This window comes from Xyrauchen texanus, chromosome 7 (genome assembly GCF_025860055.1).
Source record: "Xyrauchen texanus isolate HMW12.3.18 chromosome 7, RBS_HiC_50CHRs, whole genome shotgun sequence".
NCBI classification, from domain to species: domain Eukaryota; kingdom Metazoa; phylum Chordata; class Actinopteri; order Cypriniformes; family Catostomidae; genus Xyrauchen; species Xyrauchen texanus.
Genome location: NC_068282.1, coordinates 32,030,246 through 32,058,203, shown reverse-complemented (window position 1 = coordinate 32,058,203; position 27,958 = coordinate 32,030,246). Strand labels below are relative to the sequence as shown.

The window sequence follows — 27,958 nt, the reverse complement described above, 5'->3', positions numbered from 1 at the left end:
GTTCCCCATGAGGAATGAGGCATGTACACCAAATTTCAGAAGATTTGGACAAATGGCGTGGAAATTGTATCACTTTGAATTTTGTTTTTTGGGCGTGGCCTGTAAGCGCCACCTATGGGCGAATGTGGGCCATTCTTGGTTTGGGGGTACCCGTTGGCATGGAGTATCAATGTGCCAATTTAGAAAATTTTTGACCAGTGACTTTTTGAGCTATTGGGGCTCAAGGAGAAGAAGAATAATAATAATAATAATAATAATAATAATAATAATAATAATAATAAAACCATCAATTACAATAGATTCCCTCCTACGGAGGAATCTAATAATAATAATAATAATAATAATAATAATAATAAAACCGACAAATACAATAGATTCCTCCCTACGGAGGAATCTAATAATAATAATAATAAAACCGACAAATACAATAGATTCCTCCTTACGGAGGAATCTAATAATAATAATAATAATAATAATAAAACCGACAAATACAATAGATTCCCTCCTTACGGAGGAATCTAATAATAATAATAATAATAAAACCATCAAATACAATAGATTCCCTCCTTACGGAGGAATCTAATAAAACCATCAATTACAATAGATTCCCTCCTACGGAGGAATCTAATAATAATAATAATAATAATAATAATAAAACCATCAATTACAATAGATTCCCTCCTACGGAGGAATCTAATAATAATAATAATAAAACCATCAATTACAATAGATTCCCTCCTACGGAGGAATCTAAATATCACTGAATCTTATAGAAGTGATAAAAAAAAGCATTTGACATTGCAATTTAACTAGTTTGCCCAAGTTTCACATTAAAGACCCCTCACCAGAAGTGAAGTGATCAGCAACTTGAAGACGTACAATAGCTCTGTGAATCGCAAAAGGCTGTGTTTAATAAGTAATATATAGCATGCGCTGCTCCAGCTTCAGTGAATGGTGCTGCTCTGTTTACACACACTCGTAGCTATTTTTAGCCTTCACGGGTTGCGCAATATTTGAGACATATCCAACTGCAGACCCGCAGCACCACCAGTTTCAGAACCCCAGTTTCAGAACCCCAGCGCCAGAACCTGAAGTGAGGGGCGGAGTTATTGACAATGAGACAAGCATGGCGGAGAGCATGGTGAGTTGTGTAACGTTTTTGACATCATGTTGTGAAAAATTATCGCATATATTAAGTTCAGCGTTTATCTGCTAAATATTTAATTTGTGCATAACTTTATCATCTTAATGAAGCTTGAATATGTTGTCATACTTTACTGTATTAAAAAAAATTCTCACGGATGGTTCGATACATTTTTGCGTGTTGTAAATGAGCCTTGCGGTGACGCTTTTGAAGACGTCTTGTGAAGGTGTTAAAGTGTTTATTCCACGTTCCTCTGTTATATGCATTGTTTGTGAGTTAATGTTACCTTATAGTTGAGGTTTTTTTTACGTTGAGATTATTGTGTGGTGCTTTCATCTCTTGTAGAGACATTTCGAATGAATGAAGACCACAAGGAAAAGGCCACAACAATCTCCTGGAACAGTCAGAAGCTTCCAGAGAGCCCTTTCTATTTCATTTTGAGTTCAGGGATGACATGGAGTTATTTTAGCAAGAATGTAAGGACAAAATGGGCCTGAGAGTGAATTCCTCATTTGATACATTTTAAGTTTAATTTATACAGGATTGTCATGATAAAATGGGCCTAGGGGTGAATCAGTCATTTGTACATAATATACATATTTGTATTGTTTCTTTTAAAATGATGCTGAATTTTCTCTCTTTTTAGTTTTTTGACATGTTTTATTTTACATAAAGAAAAATGCATGCTGCACATGTTCTTGTGAAATAAAGTATATTTTATATAAAATGCCCATAAGTTTCAAGCATTTTTTTTCACCATCATGATCAGGAAGTAACTCTCATAATACAATGAAACGGATAACTATATACAATTATATTACACAAGATCAATGTTTTAAAGTGCTTATTGTACTGTACCTTAAAGAATCATTATAACATACGTATAAAGTATGTTTCGTTTGTAATAAAAGCAAAGTACTCTCCAAAACGTTAGGTGGCGCTACTCGGTTTCGAACGTAAGCTCCGCCCCTCACTTCAGGTTCTGGCGCTGGGGTTCTGAAACTGGTGGTGTAGCCTACTCTCCAAAACGTTAGGTGGCGCTACTCGGTTTAGAACGTAAGCTCCGCCCCTCACTTCAGGTTCTGGCGCTGGTGTTCTGAAACTGGTGGTGCTGCGGGTCTGCAGCTGGATACTATTGCAATATTTGAGCGCTACTCACAAACAACATCTCATATGTAGGTGCTCAATAGTTCGGTTCACTTATAATATGCATTTAGAACAACACCGGAGGTGCATTTGAACAGAATTTGAATAAGAAGTGAATTAAACTACTGTGAACTTGCTTACAAAGAGACACAGAAAAGACTTTCTGGAGAGTTTGGATGGAATGTCAAAATAAAAGTGTGAGGGTTTAAAAAGTGCACGACTTAAATATATTACTGTTGTATTTAAAATTAAATGTCAATAATAATAATATTAATAACTATTTATTATTATTATTATTATTATTATTGTCATCATTAGTATTTGTTTACAATTTATAACAATATTTAAGTTCAATGGGTTCCAAAAAATAACTGTGAATGAAAAGAGGAATGATGTCTTACAACTGAATTGAAGAAAAAAGCGATCTGAATCCTTTAAAATACAGATGTAAGTTGATAAATTATTTGGAAAAATATATATATATATATAAAAAATAAAACACTGGTTTCTTTTTTACTGAAGACTTGAAGACTGGAATTCCTGTTAATTTTGCTGCTACATTATCGAGTATACCAGTTAATAATAAAGTGTTTCTTAATAAGGTACACATTTATATTAAAATAATGTGTAGTTAAATGTTTGTATTTCTTTACATATTAAGAAGTACCCATAACTAGTTCCACACAATAATGTAAAGATATTATAAACTGATTATGTAAAAAAAACAACACTATCGCTATCAACCGATACTGAGATTTCCGGCATTGGAATCGGTCGGAAGAGAAAAAGTGGTATCGTGCATCCCTAATTTAAATGTTGTTTTTTCATTCAGTATCAATTTTAAAAACTAACGGCTGATGAATCAATTATCGGCTTGTCTTCCCAACTTGGTTATCGGTATCAGCAAAATCCTATATCGGTCTGTAGCGAACACAAGTTGAGACAGTCACAATGTCGGGAAAAACTGCTTTATTAAATAAAAGCAAAGCAGGCAAAAGTACAAAGGGCAAAACCAGAGGGAGAATCGTCGTCGAGGGAAGCGTAGGGTCAAAAGCCGGGGAATCAAAGTGAGTAGCGGGAAGGACTAAACAGGGGAGCTAGGGGAACAAGAGAGCTGGCAAGCTAAGGGGTAACGAATCACAGGAGGGTCAAAACTAGACGAGACTAGCAGGGGGCAAAGACACGGGAATCTAAATACAATAACCAACACCGTGAAACGGAAGTGCTGTGGTATTTATAGTGACGAGTGCAGGTGTAAACAATGAAAGGTGATGAGACGAGTGCAGGTGAAACTAATGTGCAGGAGTGCAGATGACGCGAGTGCAGGTGGTCATAATGTTCTGGGGATTGGGAGCGGGAAGCGAGCGAGGAGGGAGACCTGCTAATGAGCATGGGAGCTCGTAATAGCAAAACGAGTGTGCAGTCTCGAACGAGTGTGCAGTCTCGAACGAGCAAAACGGGCGTGGAAGCCCGAGGGAGGAAAAAGAGCGTACGAGCTCAAGGGGGCGGAGCGAGGGAGCGGGGTTCGTGACACGGTCAATCTCTACTGTCTGCTGTCGTGAAGAAAGTTCAAAGGGAAATACTCACTCATGGCCTGATCCAGATTCATATTGTTGCTCTTTAAGGCTTCCTCTGCAGGATCCTTCTGCATCAGGAAAAGAAAACTGTTATGCTAAACATTATTTAAAAATAAAGGACATTTTATGCCTTGTTATTGATAGAAGGGATAAGAGTAGATAGACTTCAACTTACTGGAAAACCCATATCTGTAAGCTGTTTAATAAGTCTGGTCGTGATCCAAATATCAACCTGCTTGTTGGATACCTTGGCCTGCAATGAACAAATAGTACTATAAGACAACAGACAAAAGGCAATAACCAAGAGGGAAAACAGTTAAAACTATTAACTAAAAACTCAAATGAATTCATAAAGTAAAGGTTTAATAAATATTTTCTTAACCATGCAGTGAGTATGTGACATTAAGAGTCCATTACAGGATGGCCTCAGTTACCTTTGGTGGGCCATTCTTGGACTGACCCCATGAGCTACAAGAGGAGTCTGGGGAGGTGGGACTGTTCCACATATCACCATCATCAGCATCCCACTGGCTGCTGTTCATGCCGATATCTTCCACTCCGGATCCCCAGCCATCTTGCATAGGTTTAGAGCCTGGGAAAGTACATATGTACAACATTGCTCATATAGTAACACATGGTCCAATGCAAAACCTTAGGGGATAGCTTACCCAAAAATTACAATTCTGTCATCATTTACTCACCCTCATGTTGTCCCAAATCCATATGACTTTATGTCTTCAGTGAAACACAAAAGGAGATGTAAGGCAGAATGTTACTATCAGTAACCCACTAACTATTGTTTAGAAAAGAAAAGAAAAAAACACGGTGACCAGAGCTAACATTCTTGAGGAACATCTCTTTTAGTGTTCCAAGAAATACATTCACATGGGTTTAGTACAACATGAGAAGTAATTGACAGAATTTTCATTTTTAGGTGAACTATCAATTTAAAGTGTGGAAATGCAATCAAACTGGAGATCATTCAACCACCAGAGTTCACTTTAGTTTAACCTGATCATCAAGTGGCAATAAATGTCTTGACTGACATATTAGCATATATATCACATTGATCTTGATGTATTTTTAATGTGATTGTTTTCTCTGCTTCTTTTATAAGGAGAGAGTTTGTTGAGATCACCATAATTTTTTACATTCCTGACAGGGACCTGATCCAGTAGGTGCACTGCTTCTGCCATAAGGCCTGCTGGACTCATGGCCACCCTCACCCCATCCCCCACAGCCCCTAGGATTCTGACCCCAAGCTGAAGTACCATTGTCCACAGAAGGGCTGGAAATGGTTGGCTCCACCCATGGATAGGTGTGGCAGGGCGGAGTGCGGGGCCGGGTCGTGATACTACACACCCGGTCTCGTATTAGGCTAATTATGCCTCCGTGAGGTTTAAAGGCTGACTGCGGAGGGCCGTGCGGGAGAGAGAGATCGTTAGCGGACATGTCCGTCTTATGTGTGTTTGTGTCTTCTTTTAAGTTTACCATTAAACCATTATTTATATTGAAAAGCCGGTTCTCGCCTCCTCCTTTCCATTGATCCCTTTACAATAGGGTTTTGTGTTTGGACATTGGGGAGCTCTCCCCAGCCGGTTGTAAATAAAATATCATGTGTATAATAAATCAACAATCTTGCATTATAATGAGTAATAAGTAACAATTAGTCCTCTCACTACAGAAAGGTACATACAAATTAACACTCACTCTTTTTCTAATAGCTAACACAATTTAACTGATCATAAAAATAAGATAAATTGTGTCAATGTGTTAGATGATCTCACTGCATCAAATTAACTGATCAAATCATTCTCAAACTGACTCAATGAAAAGCAAACAGACACTCATATAGAAAATATAGAAATTACAGGCCCCACTCTCAGAAAGATAGTAAAGAAGGAAAATTCTGACTACAATTATCTATTTTCCCAGCATTGCCAGACATGGAAACAAAAATAATTGATGGGGTATTTAGGCCAAGAGGCTGGCAGTTTAATTTAATTCCTGACTCAAACCAGAGCAACTTGTCCAGAAAATCGAGCAGAATGCAAACAGAGGCATCTTAATTGTCTAATGTTATTATTGACACTAACGTGGGCAGCAAACTTGACTTTAATGGAATAGTTCATCCAAAAATGAAAATTCAAAATTTACTCACCTTTCTTCAGTGGAACCCAAAAGGAAAATTGTACTGGGGACATAAGCTTTGAAGCTTCTAAATAGACACCATAAAAATATAATAAAAGTGGTCCATAAGCCTATTATTTAGGTATTCTGAAGTCATATGAGAGCTTTGTGTGAGGAACAGAACTTTAAGTCATTATTTACAAATTATTGTACTCTCCAGTACGCCGTTAACCACTGCGACTGGATCACTGATCACGGAGTTGAACTTGAGAATCGTATCAGTCTGTTTTTTTAAAGCTTAATTCAGATCAGTGCTAGGTGATATGACGATGTAATTGTATACCGGCCATATCTGACAAATATCCCGATGCTGATTATGGCACTCAATGACACACGATGACAATATCAGGAAATTACAAAATAATTTAGCTGGGAAGTCTCCAAATATATTAAGTAGTAACCCAGTGTATCAAATTAGTACCTGCCAAATTAGTGTAGCCTATATCATGCGAATCACGGTTAATTTTCCTCATCTACCCGCCACTGTGGCAGGCTAACTGTAAGATATCTCATGACATATGACAATAAATGCTTTTAGACAATGAAATGTGCTTGAACAAACTAGCACATGTCTTGTATATTTTGAAGAACAGTAGAAAGTAAAGCCTTCAATGCTCGTCTCTGATGCGCTGTTTGTTCAGAGGCATGCAGCTGTTTCTTTACGGTTTCAGTCATCTGAAAACTGTTCGCAAAAAAGTGTCGTCCATGAGAATTATGCAAATTACCTAAGAACATCTCAGGAGGTCCTCGAAGTTTAGTTTTGCTTTATTTCCACAGAAATAAATTTATTTCCATTTACTTTTAATTTATTATTACAAGTATTATTATTATTATTATTATGTTTACATTCATAATTGCACATTAATTAATATATAAATTAATTTTTATTAGCAATTTTCTACATGTTGTAGATGCATACTTCCGTGACAGCAAATGGAAGAGTGGTTGTATGTGTGTGAGTGTGTGTGTGTGTGTGTATACACACACACACACAGACACACAGTATATAAATATAATATATTTTTATTTACAATTCATAATTTTAATTACTTTATAGTTTCGTTTGAAATGCAATTTGAATTTAGAAATATCTTTGGTTTAAATTTTTTGTGTTTTAATAAATTAATAAAAATGTTTTCTTTTACTTTAAAGCAAAATCAATAGAGCAAGAATATTCAACGATCCCTCGGTTGGGTGGTTGATGAAGTAATCAGATATCACAATATTTTTTAATAAAAATCTCATGACCATATTTCTTGTTTATCGCCCAGCCCTAATTCAGACCAAACATCAATTATTCTCTTATTAATGTGGCAAGGAGAGATAAGGAGGATGGCAAAAATTTTCAGTGAATAACAAATTTAATCTGATCCTGACAAAAAGCTATCACATGCCTAGGACCACTTTTATGACACTTTTATGGTGCTTTTGCGTTCTTTTAAGCTCTCAGTCATTGTTCATTCTACATAAGTGTACATGTAACAAGCGACCACAGAAGAAAAAATTCATACAGTTTGAAACATGAGGTTGACTAAATAAAGAAAGAACTAATCCTATACCATTTTTAGTAATTCATGTTCAAAGGACTAAAAGTAAAGAGGGAGTGTATATATATTTATTCTCTTACCTGGGTTCACCGTTGACTTCCTGTTGTGAGGAGACTCACTTTGTTTGGGAGAGCCATTGTTGTTGCTGCCATTACCATTGTTCTGAGGGGGAGCTTGGCTATGTTGTGGGTGATGATTGTTGTTGTTATTTGGCCCAGAAAGGCTTTTACTGCTGCCATTGTTGCTAGTTCCTGGATGGTTCTTGGAGGCAGAGTTATTCCTGTCCCACATGTTTACACTTTTGTTGTAAACACTGGGGTCACCCCAGGTGGAGGTTCCATCATCAATTTCCATCTTACGACAAACAGAGGAAGGAGAGGGTTCCACCCAGCCTTTGGCCTCATCTCCTGGATCATGTTGTCCTCCAGAGCCACAGCCAGAGCTGCTCTGCTTCATGGAGTTTGGGCCACTCCATGATCCCATGCCTCCAGCTTCACTGTGTGAATCCTGACATTTTCCACACCAACCTTGTTCTGAACCATTGGAATGTTGAGCATCACCCCAGCCACTACCCTGTGCTGTTGCTGATTTACCCCTGCCTCTCTGGGTTTCTTTCCAGCTACTATTGTCAGGGTCCCAAGAGGAACTACCAGAACCATTCTTTCGCACTTCTGAGGTGTCTCCCCACTCTCCACTAATCCCACTGCCACTACTTCCCCAACCTGAGGAGGTTTTGGGTCCTTCGCCCCAATCTTGTGTTTTCTTCTGAGAAGTACCATCTTCCCAGCTAATAGACTTTTCTTCAGTAACCCAAGATTGGCCATTAGAGCCACTAGTGTTGAGACCCTCTACAATGGGATCACCCCAGCCACATACTGATCCATTGGGAATCTTTTTATTTGCAGGTGGTTCCCTCCATCCACTGTTAGGCTGAGAGGAGGGTGGGACTGATCCTCCCCAGTCTGCGTTTGTAATGGCATGGCAAAGTCCCTCGCTCTTGCTCAAGTAAATTCTAGGAGGTCCATTGATGTTGTTATTGGCACACCCAGGAGGAGGGGGGGCAGGTCCAGTTGAAGGTGTGTTGGAAGAGCCCCAGATCTCAGTCCTTGAATCATTATTGTTATTAGGGCTTACTTCCATTTCCCAAACAGTGTGCTGTCGGACTGGAGTCTGTCCCCAGCCTGAGTTACAGAGCACACGTGGGTCCATGTCCTGCTTTGGGAGCAATGGGGCCATATCCTCAATTGAGGACCTCTCTCTTCTTTGTGGGTGGCCCTCACTACTGTCCTTGCTGCCCTCACTTGCTGGAGTATCAGGGCCCCAGGAACTCATATTATCCTGGGAGGGACAATCATTGTAATCCCATCCTGTACCCTGACTGCTTGGCTGTTTGCACCAATCGCTCCAGCCCCCACTGCTTGCTCCTCCTTTCCCCCAGGAGGAGATGCCAGCAGAATCCCAGCCCGAGTCCTTTGATTCTCTATTTTTGGCATCTCTATTGCACTAGAAAGCAGTTCCATCGCCACTGGTTGGCTCAGTAGGTGATTGACTGAGGTTTTCTCGCCAGTTGTTCACTGGACTCATTGGCTCTAGTTTAGAGTTATTTGGTCCATTAGTTTTAATGTTAGGAGGTTTCATGCTGAAAGATACATTTGAGGGTGACTGATGCTGTTCAGGCATATCTGGGTTGCCCCATGCACAGTCCCCTACAAGGTTTCCATTGACACAACCAACGCTAGCATTTCCGTTGGTACCATGAGTTGGTGGCTCACCTCCTTGGCCACATATATTGAGTGAAAGGGAATTTGAGCAAACCATACTACTGGGGCCTGATTCTACCCCTGGCCCTTCATGTCCAAAAGCTGGCCACACAGCAGTGTTGGCATTGGGTTTTAGGTTCAGATTAGTAGTGCCCCAGGTGGACTGGCCTCTACTGCCAATGGACAAATCAACCTTTCCATCAAAGTCCCAGTCCCTATTGGGGCCACCATGATTCGAGACCATACTAGAGGAGTGATTAATGCTGGCTTTGCTGACTGGGTAATAACCATGTTGGCTAGCTCCTGTAGCCATAATAGTGCTACTACTGTTGCTCTCTGATGTACTTTTAGCATTCAAGATGCATTCTGGTGTTTGCTGGCTCTTGCCATGCAAAATGGAAGGCCAAACTTCAGTGTCGTTATGGTTAATGATCACTTGATCCCAGTTGCCACTGCTCCTATTAGTGGCTGGGATGCTCCAATGGAAATTCTCATACTGGGCTCCCAAGACAATTTGATGGGGTATTCCTATATAAAAAAGGAGCACTTTTTGAAATGACAGAGGACAAAATATATAGGACATCCTATATCATGCATTCTAAAACCTTTGGTCATGGATATTCAATTTAGCTTCTATTTATATTTGTTTATTTGTATATTTTTTGCTTACAGCAGGTGGAAAAAATGGATAATGCCAGTCATGATATATTTGAAACATATCACATCAGTGTGAAAAGCATCTTAGTTTCCTGGTCCAGCACTGAAGGGAAGCTACAGTGAAAAAGTGTTAATTTACTGAAATTAAACAAAAACTGGCCTCTCACCCATCACTCCTTGCTCTCTGCCAGGTTGTCACAAAACAAGTTTACCATCATCATGTGACACAGATGCTCATACTTAACCAAGATGTACACGTTCACTAGCATACTCTCTCTTTTGTCCCCTCTCTTTCACATATGCACAAAAGTGAGCTTTACTTCTTTCCAGCTATAATCAATCATGAACCAGCAGGTAATCGATGGTGTGTAAATTATGGTAGAAAGAAACTCAGAATGGTGCCAAAAACATAAAACATCAGGTGAGCGGCAGTTCTGTAGATGGAAATGCCTTGTTGATGAGAGAGGTCAACATAGAATGGCCAGACTGGTCAAACTGACAAAGTCTATGATAACTCAGATAAGCACTCTGTACAATTGTGGTGAGAAGAATAGTATCTCAGAATGCTATTCTGAGATGTGGGTTGGCGCTGGTTTGGCGGCACAAGGGAGACCTACACAATATTAGGCAGGTGGTTTTAATGTTGTGGCTGATTGGTGTAGTGAAAGTCTCTTTAATTTAATTGTTCCAAAACAATTAAAATTGTTGAATGGCTCATTCAAATAAATATTAATATAAAGTCCAATGGATTGAGATAATGTAACCATTCTCTCATTGGAGATAATGGTACAGCATCTGCACTGTTTCACAAAGGTCCTTCACCCAAGTCCTTCCACAAAACTGAAATGCATTTACATAATCTTGGCACAATTTCAGCATTTGAATAACATGTAAAATGTCTTCATATCAACAAAAAAGCTGATGTTCGTTGCTCAAAATGCCTTGAATAGTGATTCCGAATATAGCAAATGATAAACTAAAAATTATAAAAGGGAAACAAAATGAAATACCAATGAAAGTAAAATTATGGTGCTCAGACAATCCAAGATCTGAAATGCAGCCAAAAGAACAAGGATGCTGTCTACTAGGGCTGCACGATTTGGGGAAAATGTCATATTGCGATTATTGAGGCTAATATTGCGATATGCGATTGCGATATAATAAACAAATGGTAACATGAGTCAACTTGCTTGGTTATCAAGGAAAATGCACAAATAGATTACTGATAATGCTGAAATGTGTATTTCTCAACTCAAACATACAAACTATCAACAACAACTATAAATGCAGTGTTTTCAAATTAAAATATTTTTACAAAATTAAATAATAACATCTTTGCATTACTGCAAACTTAAAAATCTCAATATTACACCTAAATAAAATGGTACAATAAATAATAACATGCAAATTTACATGAAAATAAGATTGTGCAAACAAATAGGAACATTTAATCAGGATGTAACATGTACTTTCTATAAACTCTTTTGAAAAGGAAACTGGATATAAAAGTGTGGTTCACTCAAACCACTAAAACTGTTGTTGTTGTTGCTGTTGTGTTTTTTTTTTTAAACGACCAACTGGTATTTTCAAATCCTCTTTCTAAAAAGTTCTACTTATCGCTGGTACCTCTTGGCCAGTGCGTGGATCATTTTCTGAAATCCCACTTTGCTAACGGTGCATCATGTCTCTTTATATCTCTGTGAAGACTTGTCATATGGCGTGACACTCGCAAACCCATCGGTAATTGTACTTTGTTTTGCTTACTGGGCTAGTTTTAGTCAATGAAAACTGTTGACATTTAGTCATATTGATATTTTAGCCACTGAACACAGTAAACATTTTTGCCATAAGAGTATTATTGATAAGCATTTGTCAATCTTGTCTATCCAAAACCAATATATATATATATATATATATACAAAAATGACAGTTTTGGAGTTTGTGTTTATTTACATGGCAGGCTCCTGTATTATATGAGTTTTAATTAAGGATGAAATAAAGATATATCGCCAAGCTATGATCTGTGTTGTTTTTTCTGGCCACCAGTTCAGTGTCGGTCTGCTTGGTGTCCATCTTCACCTGATTTCCACGCTGCACACTGGAAACTCACATGACATGACCACACGTGCCACTCCCTAAGCTTTCGTACAAGTCCACTGTTGATTATTGTGAGCCTAACAAAGCTTCAAGTAAAAGACATGTAGTGCATCTAAGATAGTCATCTTTTGCTTGAATGGGTGTATGAACGGAGAACAGAGGTTTACTCCTGGTCATTCCTCTGCTGCATGCTGTTGGACCTTAAGGCGCACAACAGCGGCTTTCTCCTGTTTGCCCGGCTGTGCATTCCTGCCCCTGGGCGCTTCGACAACGCAGATTAAAAGAACTCTCACGAGTTTTTATCATAAAAGAGTGATTTTATTTAAAAGAGTAATTTCCTCTAAAAGAGCAAAACACAGCGGCAGGGGTACACAGCGATTCCCCAGGTGGATAGGGCAGTTGCGCTCCATCTATGCCCCGGAAGCCCTACCACCTGGCGGGGCCGCCCTGTACTCCCTTTCCCGGAGGCTCCCCTCGGGGCAGAGCTTTGGCACACAGCTGGCCTGCGGGGCTGCGCAAATACGCATTTCCCCCAGTGAGCCTTCTTGCACAGGCGCTATGCAAGGTCAGGGAGGACGAAGAGCAGGTCATTCTGGTGGCCCCCCACTGGCCCACCCGGACTTGGTTCTCAGATCTCACGCTCCTTACGACAGCCCCTCCCTGGCGAATTCCCCTGAGGAAGGACCTTCTTTCTCAGGGATGGGGCACGCTCTGGCACCCGCACCCAGACCTCTGGAACCTCCACGTCTGGCCCCTGGACGGGATGCGGAAGATCTAGCCGGCCTACCACCGACCGTCATAGATACTATCAACCAAGCCCCCTCGACCAGGCATCTTTACGCCCTAAAGTGGCATCTGTTCGCGAACTTGTGTTCTTCCCGAGCCGAAGACCCACAGAAGTGCGTGGTTAGGTCAGTGCTCGTGTTTCTACAGGAGAGGCTGGAGAGGAGGCTGTCCCCCTCGACCCTCAAGGTGTATGTCGCCGCCACCGCGGCTCACCACGACACGATAGACGGCAAGTCTCTTGGTAAGCACGACTTAATTGTCAGGTTCCTCAAAGGTGCCCGGAGGCTAACTCCCTCCCGGCCTAACCTATTCCCCTCCTGGGATCTCTCAATCATCCTCACGGGCCTTCAGAGACTCCCCTTCGAGCCGCTAGATTCAGCTGGACTCAGGGCCCTCTCTCTCAAGACCGCCCTGCTGATCACGCTTGCCTCCATCAAGAGGGTCGTGGACCTGCAAGCGTTCTCTGTTAGCGACACCAGCCTGGAGTTCAGTCCGGCAGACACATACGTGATCCTAAGACCACGACCGGGCTATGTACCCAAGGTTCCTACTACACCCTTCAGAAATCAGGTAGTGAACCTGCAAACGCTGCCCCGGGAGGAGGCAGACCCAGCCCTTTCGTTGCTGTGTCCAGTACGTGCTTTGCGTATCCATCTGGACCACACACAGAGCACTAGACGCTCTGAGCAGCTCTTTGTCTGCTTCGGGGGTCAGCGGAAAGGGAACGCTGTCTCCAAACAGAGGCTTGCCCACTGGGTTGTCGACGCCATTTCATTGGCTTATCACACACAGGCCGTGCCCCCCCCTTGCGGGTCCGAGCTCACTCCACCAGGGGTGTTGCGTCCTCGTGGGCACTGGCCAGGGACACCTCCCTAGCAGACATCTGCAGAGCAGCGGGCTGGGCAACACCTAACACTTTTTCGAGATTCTACAATCTCCGAGTTGAGTCAGTATCGTCCCGTGTTTTCTCAGGTCCGAGCCTGTAGAACTCGGTAACACGCTGACGATCTGACCGGGTAAATCCCTTGCGCCTAGCGCCCTTTCCCTCAACCGAGGTAAAATAGTGCACCTCCGTTCCCAGGAGATCCCATCTTCGGGTCGCTGGTTGACTCCTCCCTAGCCCTTGTGGGTCCACAGTTCAGCGGAGGAACTCGCTGACCCAAGCCACTACGGGTACCCAATCTACCCTGTACTGGAATAGGTGCTTCACAGGTAAGGCCTCCTGTTCGGACTCCCCCTGTGTGTAATTCCGCGGTACTGTCCCCTCACGAGCAGACTCCCGTGTCTCCCTTAGGCAGTTACAGCTGCCTCGGTCGCCGTGCTGTACGCTATCCCCCCTCTACGAGGTTGGATCAACCACTGCACCAACTTTTCCACATAGGTCCTAACAGGCGTGGCCTCCGCAGGGTCTTCTCCCCCTGAAAGAAGGGCTAAGACCCCCTTCCCTCAATGCGTGTAAGGGCCCCGGCCGCAGTTGCTCTATGCAAGAAACATAGAGAGAAAAGAGGCCCAGCCAGGCTGGCCCGTTCCCAGGTTGGCGGCCATCACCTTGTTCCCCCCTCCAGGGCTTGAATGGGGCATTGGGGAAGGGTACGTGCAGTCTGATACAGTTGGTCATCCTGCAAGTAAGAATACCTGCTCGTTCCTGTATCAGCAGTTCACGTACATGGCTCAGCGCATGGCACGTTTATAAGTGGACCCCCAGTGTCGCTTCTCTGACACAACATGGAGAGAGCGACAGAAGGGGAACGTCTAGGTTACGTATGTAACCTCCGTTCCCCGATGGAGGGAACGAGCCGTTGTGTCTTCCCTGCCACGTCGCTGAGCCGTGCCACTGTTGTGGCCGGACCATTTCCAGCTCCTCAGAAAAATCCTGAATGAACTCCCGTATTTGCGCCGCTTAAATACCTGTATGTCCGGGGTCGGGATATGCAAATACTGGCTGCCAACTTCTCATTGGCCTTTTTTCATAGATCAGAGGTGGATATCGGCACTCAAGAGAGACCCCTAGTGTCGCTTCTCTGACACAACGTCTTGTTCCCTCCATCGGGGAACGGAGGTTACATACGTAACCTAGACGTTATATATAGGGTGTGATTTAAGCTGTTCTAACAGCTAAAAAAATGTAAGGCATGATTGTTCAGCCAGGCTTGGGGACACATTAAACAACGCCTTAACACATGTAACACTGCTTATCAGCAAAGTTTAAAATAATCAAGTCATGTTGTCCATTTAATTAGTTCATGGAAGAATAACATTCATCATAAATATATGATGATATAAATATAATACATATATTTATACATAAATGTATTAATAATATTAAAACTGGTAAATGTACCAACATATCGATACATTGTATATGAATAAACAATATTTACCTCCCGACAAATTATACTAAATAGTTTACTGTTAAAAGTCATTCGGGGATGTCCATGATAACTTTGAACAGATTTCAAAAGCAAACTCAAATAGGCCTATTACATTACTGTAATATAATATTAAATTATTATTAATGAATGTTAATTTTAGTACAACAGTAATATTTCTGTCACCATTTCATTACACTGGTCCTGTTAAACCTTCAAGACCTTTTTTCATGGTAAACTGAAGACATTTGTATTTCTTGTCTAGTTTTTAAACACGCTCCTTATTTACAGTGTGGTGAAATGCACCTTCTCTTCAGTGACCCAGTGGCACGTTATTACAAGAATATTTTGATTTATGTGAAAAAATAAAGTGATTCCATAGCACATTGCTTTCTCATTGCACTTTAAGAAAATTGCACTGTGCACAAATAGCAAACTATCTTCAGAACATATATAATTGTTAGTTTACATACATAATCTCTGTATATAAATGCTATAACGTTGTTACTCTATTACTAGTGTTGTCACAATACAAAAATTGTAGTGAAATTTCCCGGTTCTCGATTATCGATTTTGATACCACAGAAAAAATATGCTAATATGTTAATGTACTATTGAAAAAACTCATTTTAATTTAATAAAAACTCAACTTATTTAAAAGTTCATTTTCAATGTAAATAATACATTTAAAGAAATATTTTATTCAAATGTTTCTCAATTAAGTCTGCATTTCTTAAGTGTTTTTACGTAGGTTCCTGCTGAAATCTGTTTTATTTGTTCCCAAATATATATATGATATATTGCTTAAATATTATTATCATTATTTATTATTTATAATATTACTACAATGAATATTTCATTTGAACATACAGTTGTAATATACATAGATCTATTTCAATTTCTTCAATTTCAGGCTTCTAGCTTTTATTTTGAAACATGATTTATTTTGACGTGTGGTTTGACGGAAGCTTAACTTTCTTCTTCTGACAGATAAACAGTTCACTACATGTACCAGTGTGATCATTAAAGTGCAAATGCTGTGATTTAATTATAAAAATATATAGTCTACATGTGCTGTACAGCGGATTAGTGCTGTTTTTCCTATCGCATACAACCGGAGTAATTCTCAATGTCAGTGGAGCTGCCAGTGTATGAGTGGTCTACTTCACACATTCATTTAAAGCCCATACAGCTCATGCAGACTAAGATTCAGTGACGTGCGGTGATGTCTTAAAGAGGCTAGGCAGTGAGTTATGAAAGCCAGATTACCTGATGTATTGTTTAAGCTAATAATACGTAATAACAGTGAACGTTACGCACAAGCGCGGCATATCAAGAAATGTACAAATCAGGATGTATATAGTGTACTCTCTCTCTCTCTCTCTCTCTCTCTCTCTCTCTCTCTCTCTCTCTCTCTCTCTCACCACACACACAAGCGCACAGCCACATAGCCAATCTTTTCTTACATACCAATCAGTTTGAAATGATCGGATAATTTTTGGGCCCTTTTGCTATACTAGTCCATCTAAGGCTGGCGTAGACCTCCCTCGTGCAATTAACTCATATTTGGAATTAAAATCGAGCTTGGAAAAATTTCTTAATTCCGTGATTACAGCCGGTGCTGTCATTTTGATTTTGAATTTGGCGGGGATTAGGCATGTACGCTAGCTGTTGTGTAATGACGTTAGCTACGCAAATGTCCAGGAATATCTCGATTTTAATTGGTCCATGTCTGATACGTAACGGAGATGATTACGGGCATAACATATTTACGTCAAAAGGCACAGCAGATTTGTGCTTTTTGCCGTACATGTTAAAGAATACAGGATCGAAGTGCCAGACCGCACGTCAGTGCTAAGATTGGAGCATTTCGCAGTCGAATCACACTAGGACATATCACGAGTAACAAAGCAAATGCTCAAATAAGCGTTTGAGCATTTAAAAGCAGCCATGTGTCAATCTGACCGAATTAAGTTGTTGCTCGGTACTATCAGAACAGCACAAACACTGGTATCTTTTTTTATTTTAGTACGGACTTGGTACCGAAGTACCAGTACTTTTGATAACACTATCTATGACCATGCTCTACATGGACAGGTTTCGCTGTAGCACACCATCTCCATACATATATCAGCTTCTCCCGCTGGACGCACTGACGTGCGCAATCTCCCGCAAACGTCAACTGGGGAGAATAGGGTGGCAGATGCCACGACTGGAAGTTACAAGTAAAAACACGAAAAAGTCACATCAGTTTACAACTTGTAAACTCGGACAGGTTTTGATTAAAATAAGCATATAAAAGTGTTGTTTATGATCCTCAAAGCAGGAAATATCTTGGTTATAATTGTTTTTGTTGTGAAAATAGGTCATCATGAATCTGGCTCTACAGGTAAATCTCTATGTGATCACAGGCACAGCAGGTAACCTTAAACCATGAGACTCATCCGCACAGAAGAGCAATGCTGAAATACATCTAATGTGTAATGTTCCTCCATAAGTTGTTTGCCATTTAAGGTTTCAACCACAGATGTCACTAGAGAGCCCAAAGTTCCATAGTGCGCTTTAAAGCTGAAATACATTTAAGATTTTCCCCGAAAAATTATATTTACTCACATTTCGAGTTGTTTCTCACCTAAACTTATGCCTTTAAAAAATTGGAACATGACACGGGAGTACCATGGACTACTTTTATGATAATTTTGGGTCCTTTTTTAGATTTTAAGTGAGGCACTGTCCACTGAATTGTTTTGTATTGTATCTTCTTTTGAATTCTGAGTCAAGAATAAATGTTTGGAAGACAATGGGGTGAGCCATTTAAGTAATAATTGTAATTTTTTTTGAACGATCTATTCAGTGTAAATAGTATTGTCTAACAAATAAACCTCATTCTCAGTTTAACATGGATTATTGATGGTATTTGGATGCGTAAAACACACAGATCTAAAATATTGATCAGCAGAAAATCAAATGGACATGAAATGTTGAAGACAATAATGACCCAAGATTTGACAAAGCCATTAAGACTCATGAAACTGCTCATGAGCCAATGTTCCCAGGGATGTCGCGTCCCCTCTGCCCAAGCTCTGCTCTCCCACCTGCTGTTAAACCAGATTAGAGTGAATCGCACACTCATGTCTTCAAACAGAGTGGCATAAGGGAGCGGGCCGGTAAACAATAATTGGGAGAAAACACTAGAGACAGAGTTCCTCAACCATGCCACTCCCATGACCTCAGGCTTAGAGTGGGACTTAAGAAGTCAATACCAGGCTTTGTTAGGGTGTAGCAGGGTGGGGGACACAATCCCAACCTTGGTCTTTAAATCATAAACTCCTACATCACAGTTGGGCCATGAAGAGGGGAAAAAAATCTCTCTAGCAAGAAATGGCAAGAAAATACCACAATTCATTCCTATGTACAGAGCTGATCTCTATCAAGTTAAAAGCCCATCGAATTAAATATCCTAATACCTCTTTCATAAACAGAACGTGAGCATTCTTACCAGTGTGTCGTTTGCTGGTGGTAGTCTCGGGAGGGGAGATGACCCTAGGCTGAATGCAAGCAGAGGTCAGGTCCAAAGTGCCTGAAGGTAAAGGCTGACCCCTCTTCAGTAGCTGCCTCTGCTCCTGCTGTCGGAAGCGTGGAGGGACTTCTCGGGGCAGATTTCGAGGACTTGGCTGCTGTAACAGAGGTAACTGTTGTTGTAGGGCATTTGAAGGGCTACACTTGCCATTGCTGGTGGTGGTGGAGGGTTCAGTTATGTTTAGGGTCAGAACAGGGCTTGAAGTTACAGGAATGCTGGGATTGGGTTTAACAGAGTCTGGCACTGAGAGAGAAGAGGAAAGATGCATAAGATAAGGTGTAGATAATTTAAATCAGTGGTACATGACATTAATTAAACTGCAAACATCTTATTAACAGTCTGTCACAAATACTATTCCAATACTTATTTACTTAAAGAGTCTGATGGTGGTCTATAGGCTAATCAGGTATGAACTCACTGTGTGATGTCCCTCCTCATGTTTAATATAGACTGGATTCTGAAGAACAAGAGGGTAAAGAGGTAGACATAATATTAAACTGTGATGTGATATATATCAGATTTATATCAGCTGCCCTACGCTATAGATATCGGCATCGGCCATTTAAAAAAAAAAAATTGGCAGTAAAATTGTTTATTACGAGTTTATGAATTATTAAATGTGTTTATTTAGTGAACATTGGTCACTTTGTATTATGCTGTTGCCATCATTCTCCAGGCAAATAGCCAAGCGGTATCTACTTTAAGCCCTTGCATTCATGATGATTGGTCCTCACTACTGTTTTCCATGAACTCAGAAGAGGAGGAAGAGGACGTGGCAGGTCTTGACCTCTGCATTCACAAAACACTAAAGATCAGTGAACCTTTAAGCCATGGCAAAATTCACAACAAGGGGTCGCTAAGGGTGTGTAAAACAATCCGAGTAGCTTTGAGGTGCACTACATGTTCTGTGCATACCATTACTGCAAAAAACTACATCTGTGATAGGACAGTGCAAAAGCTAAATGGAATAAAGCATCAAATCCACATGCTATTAATAAGCAACTTACATATTTACAGTATTTCAGTACAACAACTACAGATTACAATCAGGTCCCTTTCCCATTCTAAGCCTCCTTCTGATTTCATGGGGATTCTGGGTAAACACTTGACACACTCATGAGAAAAAAAAGGATTAACATCAGGCACAAGCATTGAGAAGCTCAGGGCAGAGTTACTGTAACTCACCCAAGGATTTGTGTTGGGTTCTGGGTTCAAAGAATTACAAATTTGGACTGGAAATTCACACAATGGTGCCAAGACATAGCAGCAGATTCTTCAGGTCCTGTTTGCAGTGGCCTTGTTAGGAGATGATCAATGTTATTTGTCATAATGTATCATAATGTTTTGACTCTGTGTATAAGCCAATTTTTATAGATTTTTCAGAAAAATTAACGTGATTGATATCGTTATCGTGTTTTACACATACAGTATATCGTGATATAAGATTTTATTATAAGATTGCCCACCCCTAATCAGAATGTATAGCAGTCTCTTCCTGGCTCGCTCTCTACTGTCTTTCTCACTACATTTCCCCTCCACCTCTAACCTTTCTCTCGATCTGTAGTCTTCTGCAACCCCCACAGTCTGTTCGGCTCATTCATTGTCCCTATTGTTCAAAGTGCTTGTGAATTCATTACAAGAAGCAGATGGACACTGGGACTACGAGCTCTTCCCACAGGCAATTTGCTGTGGGGCCTCCCTTGTTCCATCTCTTCCTTTCTGTCAATCTCCTGTTCTTCCTCATTCGACAATGGTCTACAACTCAATCTCTCTCTGAAAAATACACATCAGGGCTTCACAATAATGATGGGCCAATGGCTCAGAGTCAGTGTGAGGGAGTTTTGTGTAGGGCTGTGCTAATAAAATCATTAATCCATATTATGCTGTATTTTTTCTCACAATGTTGTACCAACATTTTATATTTTAGGTATGCACCGATGTATCGGCCGCTGATATTTATCAGCCAATTATTCATCAAATGGTTTAAAGCATGGAAACGCTGATATGAAAAAAAAAAAAAAAAACAATGGTTCTTTTAAAATTAATTAATAATACACTTTGTAAAAATACTGAATTCAAATACACAATCCATAAATGATAGCCACAGAATGTAGAATGTTTGGCACACCTAAGAACATATAATGTTTAATTTTTAATAATTCTTGTATAAAAAAATGTATTCATCTATTTGTGTATTTATATCATACAAAAGGCTTGCCATGGTAGACAGTGCTACTCAGTACATACTCTGTAAACAGCTATGTGGCCACAAGAAAGTGAGGCTAATCAGAAAAAAACTACTTCAATTTGCTCGGGAGCATAAAGATTGGAATGTGGAGTAATGGAAAAAGGTCATGTGGTCTGATGAGTCCAGATTTACTCTATTATAAAGCGATGGGCACATCAGGGTAAGAAGGGAACTGCATGAAGCGATGCACCTGTCATAGTGCACACTGTACAAGCCTCTGGAGGCAGTGTTATGATCTGGGCTCAGCAATGTTATGTGGCAATACAATGAAGTCGGCTGAATACCTGAATGTACTGAATGACCAAGTTATCCCATTAATGGATTTTTTCTTCCCTGACGGCACACACATTTTCCAGGACAACAATGCCAAGATTCATTGGGCTCAAATTGTGAAAGAGTGGTTCAGGTAGCATGAGGAATCATTTTCACACATGAATTGTCCACCACAGTGTCCTGACCTTAACCCCACTGAAAATCTTTGGGATGAGCTGGAGAAGATTTTACGGAGTGGTTCAACTCTCCCGTCATCAATATAAGATCTTGGCCAAAAAGTTATGCAACTCTGGACAGAAATAAATGATGTGGCATTGCATAAGGTTGTCGAACCAATACCACATCTAATGTGTGCTGTAATCAAAGCTAAAGGCAGTCCAACAAAATATTAGAAAATGCAACTTTTTTTTGGCCTGATATGGCATGTTTCAAATGCTCAGACAAATAAAAGAGGAAGTGTACACTAGTACTCTTCACTGGAATGAAGTGAGAGATAGAAATTCTAAGGCACTATTGAGCTGATTAATGTGTGTAATTTCTGCAACACTAGCTTCACCAAAGATAATTTAAATTACAATGGCTTTTTTTCCAAACAGGTTTCTCGAAAACTGAAAGAGGTCGAACAACAGATCTAGTCCTGCCCCAAACTCACGTTTGTTTGTTTGCATGTATGTGTGTGAGAGAGGGTTTGTGAAAAGTGAGACAGCATTTGGGTAATGTCTGAGTGGGATGTCCCCAGTCTATCTGTTAAGGCTTAAAGAGTCATTCAGATGCTGATTTTTAATTCTCTATATTCACATGACTGGCTGTTGCTATGGAGGTAGTCTCGCAGAGGTAGACTTTTGACTATCAGCGTACATTTGGTATACTTTGCAGCTTATTCTGGCTAAGAACCAAGAACCACCCACTGACTGACTGATCGACAGATATAAAGAGACAAAAAATATGTTTTCAGTTTTTGACTGAAGACGTTTAGTGGTGGTAAAATCTATATGGCAAATTTTATGAAAATGTCTTGATAACCAAGAGCAAAACAACAGAATATTTGTTTATTTATTTATGTTCAAAGATATTAAAAATGAAGTTGGTTATTTACCTACTTATGCTTCAAGTTCCAAAATACACAAGTTCATGTAGCAGACAATGACTATTATAGATGTCAATCTGACAAGTTCAAATGGACATTATATTGTACCATTGTTACACCATAGACTATTGTCCAAATGCAAAGTCATAATGTTGACATGCATGACAGTGCAATTTAATAAAAATTAAGTCCTTCAAACTGCCTATTAATGTGCCCCAAAATAAATAAACAATAGAATCTACACTTTGATGATTAAATTCAGTATAAAATGTCACAATTGAAACACTACTTCCTCTCTGCTTAAGCAAATTAACCACTAATTAGATTGCAATCATGAAAATCTGTCTCATGGAGAGTAATTCATTGGAAGTGTAATTGTCAATTAATTGAATCAGGAATTGCAGTTTATCATGAAGAGAAGTGATGCTGTTATCATTTGTAACACCCTGTTAATATTCACTATGTTTTCCTTTGAGGGAAATCACTGAACTTTGCATGGTATACCGATACGAGAAAGGTATCGCAGTACCCTACCGTTAAAAACGGTACTATTCCTTATTTTATTAGTACCGATACTTTAAGAATTACAGTGTTTTTAATAAGAGCCGTATTTCCTGAGATGCGTCTATGTGCGATAGCAGGGCAGTGTGTGTGTGTGTGTGTGTGTGTGTGTGTGTGTGTGTGTGTGTGTGTGTGTGTGCAGTGCTCTGCTTCCACCTCCTGCAGGCACAATGGGCGTGCCAAACTTTTTTCCTCTCATATGCGCTGCAGCTTTTATGGTGACAAAGCAAAAGGCATGGCTGGAAATACAAGTGCTCTTGCTGACTGTCCACATCTTGTCGACAAAGCAGATACACAAAGGGAAATATGGTATTATTTCGCTTACATAGTCGACAGTCAGGGCAAGCCCACGGACACCACAAAGCCTGTCTGTAAAAGACGTTTTAAACCTACGAAGACCAAGGGAGCCAACACCTCTAACTTGGCAAAGCATCTCGACGACAGACATTCTGACTTGTTCAAAGAATTTAAAGAGCGACAGGTTAGCGAATTTGATTGATAACATAGTTAGCCTACATTATGCTCATGCCCTCAAATATAGGTCAAACGAGTGTGATTTAATTTGTGACAAGCAAACTTTTTTCCCCATCAGAGTTTGAAGAGGCTATTGAGGGCAATAATAACGGTTTAATTTGGCTTTATTCTTTTTAGCTAATTTACCAATGTGGCAAACATCTCTATATGTAAACAACATTCACACTGGTAACAATTTACCTTAAATTGCAAGTTGCTAAAAATCAGCTGTTCACAAGTATGCATTGCAGATCAACAACACAATAAATTATCAATTTATACTCAGTCAGTACTGGAAATCATGGCATGTACATTTTTGTCAATAATTATTTCTACAAGAAAATGCATTCTGTGTAGAGCAAACAGACCTCCACCAAGAGGTGTATTGAGTCTTATATTACGTACACTTTAATGTTTAATAAGTGATATCTGGTTGCAAATTTACATGTTAACTATTAAAAAAAAAAAGAAAAATCACAAATAATCAAGTACAGGGGACATCAGATTACTGTAAACCATGAAAAAGCTTTAAAAAAAATTTGATCTAATTATTTTTTTTTTTTTTAGTTTAGAGCTTTATTAATCCCCATGGGGCAATTCATTCAGACTGTCCTGGTGCTTCACATATACAGACAACACTGAATACACATTCAACAAAAAAAAAATATATATATATATATATATATATATATATATATATATATATATATATAAATTTAAAACAAAATAAAAATAAATAAAATAGTTTTTAAATGTATAATAACTACAAATAAATAATTTAATAACAAAATAGTCAATTATATTTGTTACATAAACTAATTGCCTTAGGCACAAAAGTAAATTTGTAACGGTTTGAAGAAAACCAACATAAGAAAGAAAACGACAGGATACTTTCAACAAATGAATTATAAAAAGACCTAAGAATGGGTCTCTGTACATCAAAAGAATTAAGTTTCCTCAACACAAACAATCTTTGGTGTGATTTTTTGATAATGGCATCAGTATTTTTATCGAACTTCAACATGTTATCAAAAATTGTCCCTAAATACTTGTATTCCTCTACCACATTCACCTGTGTACCATTAATAATCACAGGTTGAAGTGAAAGTGTTTTCTTACTAAAATTGATAACCAACTCTTTAGTCTTTGAGACATTCAATTCTAATTTCATACTTTTACACCAAGAGATGAATCTGTGTAGAGCCGGACCATAATCCTGGTCTGAGTGTGAAAGCAAAGAGAGAAGAACAGTATCATCCGCATATTTTACTAGGTAACTGTTACCTTGTATACTCTGACAATCATTAGTGTATAATACAAAAAAGATTGGAGAGAGTACGCAACCTTGTGGTGAACCTATGGAAGTGTTTAACATATCTGATAGAACCCCATTAATCCTAACCCTTTGTTGCCTATCTGTTAAAAAGTCCATAATCCATGACACTAATCCATGATTAAAATTAAACTGACTAATAAGTTTTTTCCCTAAAATGACAGGTTGCAGAGTGTTAAATGCTGACGAGAAGTCCACAAACAAAAGCCGCGCAAATGCTTTACTTTTATCCAGATGTTGATAAAGAGTATTTAACAGAAACAGTTTTGCATCATCTACGCCTCTTCCAGCGCGATATGCAAACTGCAGCGAATCTAAAGCCGAACTAGTAACTGTCATTATATACTTTTTGATCTCTTTATCAAAAGCCTTCATGACCAAAGAGGTCAAGGCAATTGGACGATAGTCGTTAAAAGAATCTGGTTTAGCTATTTTAGGTATTGGAACAATAGTTGAGCTTTTCCACAGATCAGGTACCAACCCTAGATCTAAGGAAGACTGACAAAGTAAATGGAGAACTCCACTAAGCTGATCGGCACAGTGATTCAGTGTTCTACCACATATCCCATCTGGACCTGGGGCCTTATTAAGCGGTGTGGCCTTCAACTGTCTCAATATATTAAAAGGATTTAGTTTAAAATTATTAGAAATACTCAGAGTATCTTTAAAATCTACCATATCATCAGCTGTAGCAAATGTATCGAAACGGGCAAAAAAAGAATTAAACTCATTAGATAAAATGAAATTAGTGTCATAGTTTTCCATTAGAGTATGCTGATTCAATACCAGTGTATTTACGGCAGCCATACTCTTAATTCCCTTCCAGGCGGCTCTAAGATTACCTTGCATAAACACACCCTCAATCTTATTTTTATAATTACTTTTAGCTGTTTTTATTGCCTTTTTAACTTCCCTATTTATCTGTTGTTTCTCCTCATTAGTCCCCAAGAGAAATACTCTCTTCTTCATATTCAATATACTCTTTAACTCCTTCGTGACCCAAGGTTTATTATTAGGATACAAAGTAATCTTTTTTGTAGGAATAACAGAATCAACACAGAAAGTGATATAATTAGAAATAGTAAGCACCTGTTCATTCAGACCAGAACATGTATTCAAAAACATACTCCAATCTGTGCAATCAAAACAACCCTTTAAAACCTCAATATTAGAGAGGGTCCAGTCTTTAACATATCGTACTTCTCTCTTCACTTGCTTTATAATAGGAGTATACACCGAAAACAGCAAAACTATATTATGATCGGCTGATCCAAGAGGAGGTAAAGACAGAGACTTATAAGCTCCAGGAATCGGGCCATAACATCTATCCAAAATTTTATCAGTGCGAGTAGCGCATGTAACATATTGGTAAAAGCCCTTTAAATATTTATCCATAATACAATGGTTAAAATCACCCAAAATAAATTTAGGTGCATCTGGTGATAAATTGTCCAGTTTATCCAGGGTATCTTTAACCATTTCCAATGCCTCGTCAATTTTAGCACGTGGATGTATATATACTACAATAAAAAACAATTGAGGGAACTCACGAGGAAGATAAAAAGGACGTACAGAAACTGCAATAAGTTCAATGTCCGAATTACAAATCTTGTATCGCACTATTGCTGTGTTGCACCAACTTTCCTTGATATAAACACACACACCTCCACCGCGTTCTTTCCCTGTTGTGTGTTTATCTCTGTCCAGCCGGATAGGTACACCAAAACCCTCGATCCATAGACTACTATCATCAATTGAGTCATCCAGCCAAGTTTCGGTGAACACCAACATGTGCATATTTCTGTATTTGTGCATAAAACTCACATTGGCCTGCAGTTCGTCCAGTTTATTGCGAAGTGAGCGTATATTGCCTAAGAGTATTCCAGGCAGCGGAGTAAACCTTAGAGCTCTCTTTAGTCTGCGTCGAAGTCCACCGCGGCTCCCGCGTTTCCTCCTTATTCTTCTTTTTAGACCCCGGGTATTCTCAGAATGCCGGGTTATGTCTTCAGGAATATTCCAAGCGGGATCGACAGGACCAGCATTTAAACGTAAACCCAGCAGGAACTCCCTGGTCATCACAGGCACGTTCTGCGGAAAAACTCCTCCATACGCCAAAACTGCGGCCGCTCTTCCCCAGTTAATCAGCAGAAACAAAAGCACTAACTTCCACAAACTTATCATCTTCACTTAAAAAGAAATGTCTCACTCATGAGATTAAAGAAAGAAAGAAAAAGAAAAAAAAAAAGAAGAAAAGACACGTTAACGTACAAACGTACAAATATTGAAGCACACCTGCAGCTACCAGTCGCTGCACGAGCAGCGCCCGGAAGTGTAAATTAAAATTTTTGTCAGTAATTATTTCTACAAGAAAATGCGTTCTGTGTAGAGCAAACAGACCTCCACCAAGAGGTGTATTGAGTCTTATATTATACACTTTAATGTTTAATAAGTGATATCTGGTTGCAAATTTACATGTTAACTATTAAAAAAAAAAAGAAAAATCACAAATAATCAAGTATCAGATTACTGTAAACCATGAAAAAGCTTTAAAAAAAATTTGATCTAATTATTTACAATAATCAAATTATTAATGTTATAAATGTACTAATTTGTTGTCAAAAACACACCTACATGTATGAAAAAAAATGATGAAAGTGATGAAGCTCAAACCCAGAATTATTAGCCTGCACACTAGTGCACTAAAGTAGACTGAACACAAATTACTCAATACATCTCCTTGACGGAGCGCATTTCTTGTTTTCTATTTAGTCAAATTAGATTTAAAAATGACAATTAATGCGAACAGGGTCTCTCAAATGTAGTTTGAGATCTACATAGGTTATCAACCTTGAATAGTGAAAAATCTAAGTATTGAACTGTGGCAGGGCGGAGGGTGGGGCCGGGTCGTGATCCTACACACCCGGTCCCGTATTAGGCTAATTATGCCTCCGTGAGGTTTAAAGGCTGACTGCAGAGGGCCGTGCGGGAGAGAGAGATTGTTAGCGGACATGTCTGTCATGTGTGTTTATGTTGTCTTTTAAGTTTACCATTAAACTATTATTTATATCGTCAAGCCGGTTCTCGCCTCCT

General features: G+C 39.4%; 1 pseudogene; it reads right to left on the bottom strand.

Annotated features, from left to right (window-relative positions):
* Positions 1–9,677, bottom strand: part of LOC127646988 (trinucleotide repeat-containing gene 6C protein-like) — a 551,486-nt pseudogene extending 541,809 nt beyond the window's left edge.
* Between the last annotated feature and the right edge of the window lie 18,281 nt (positions 9,678–27,958).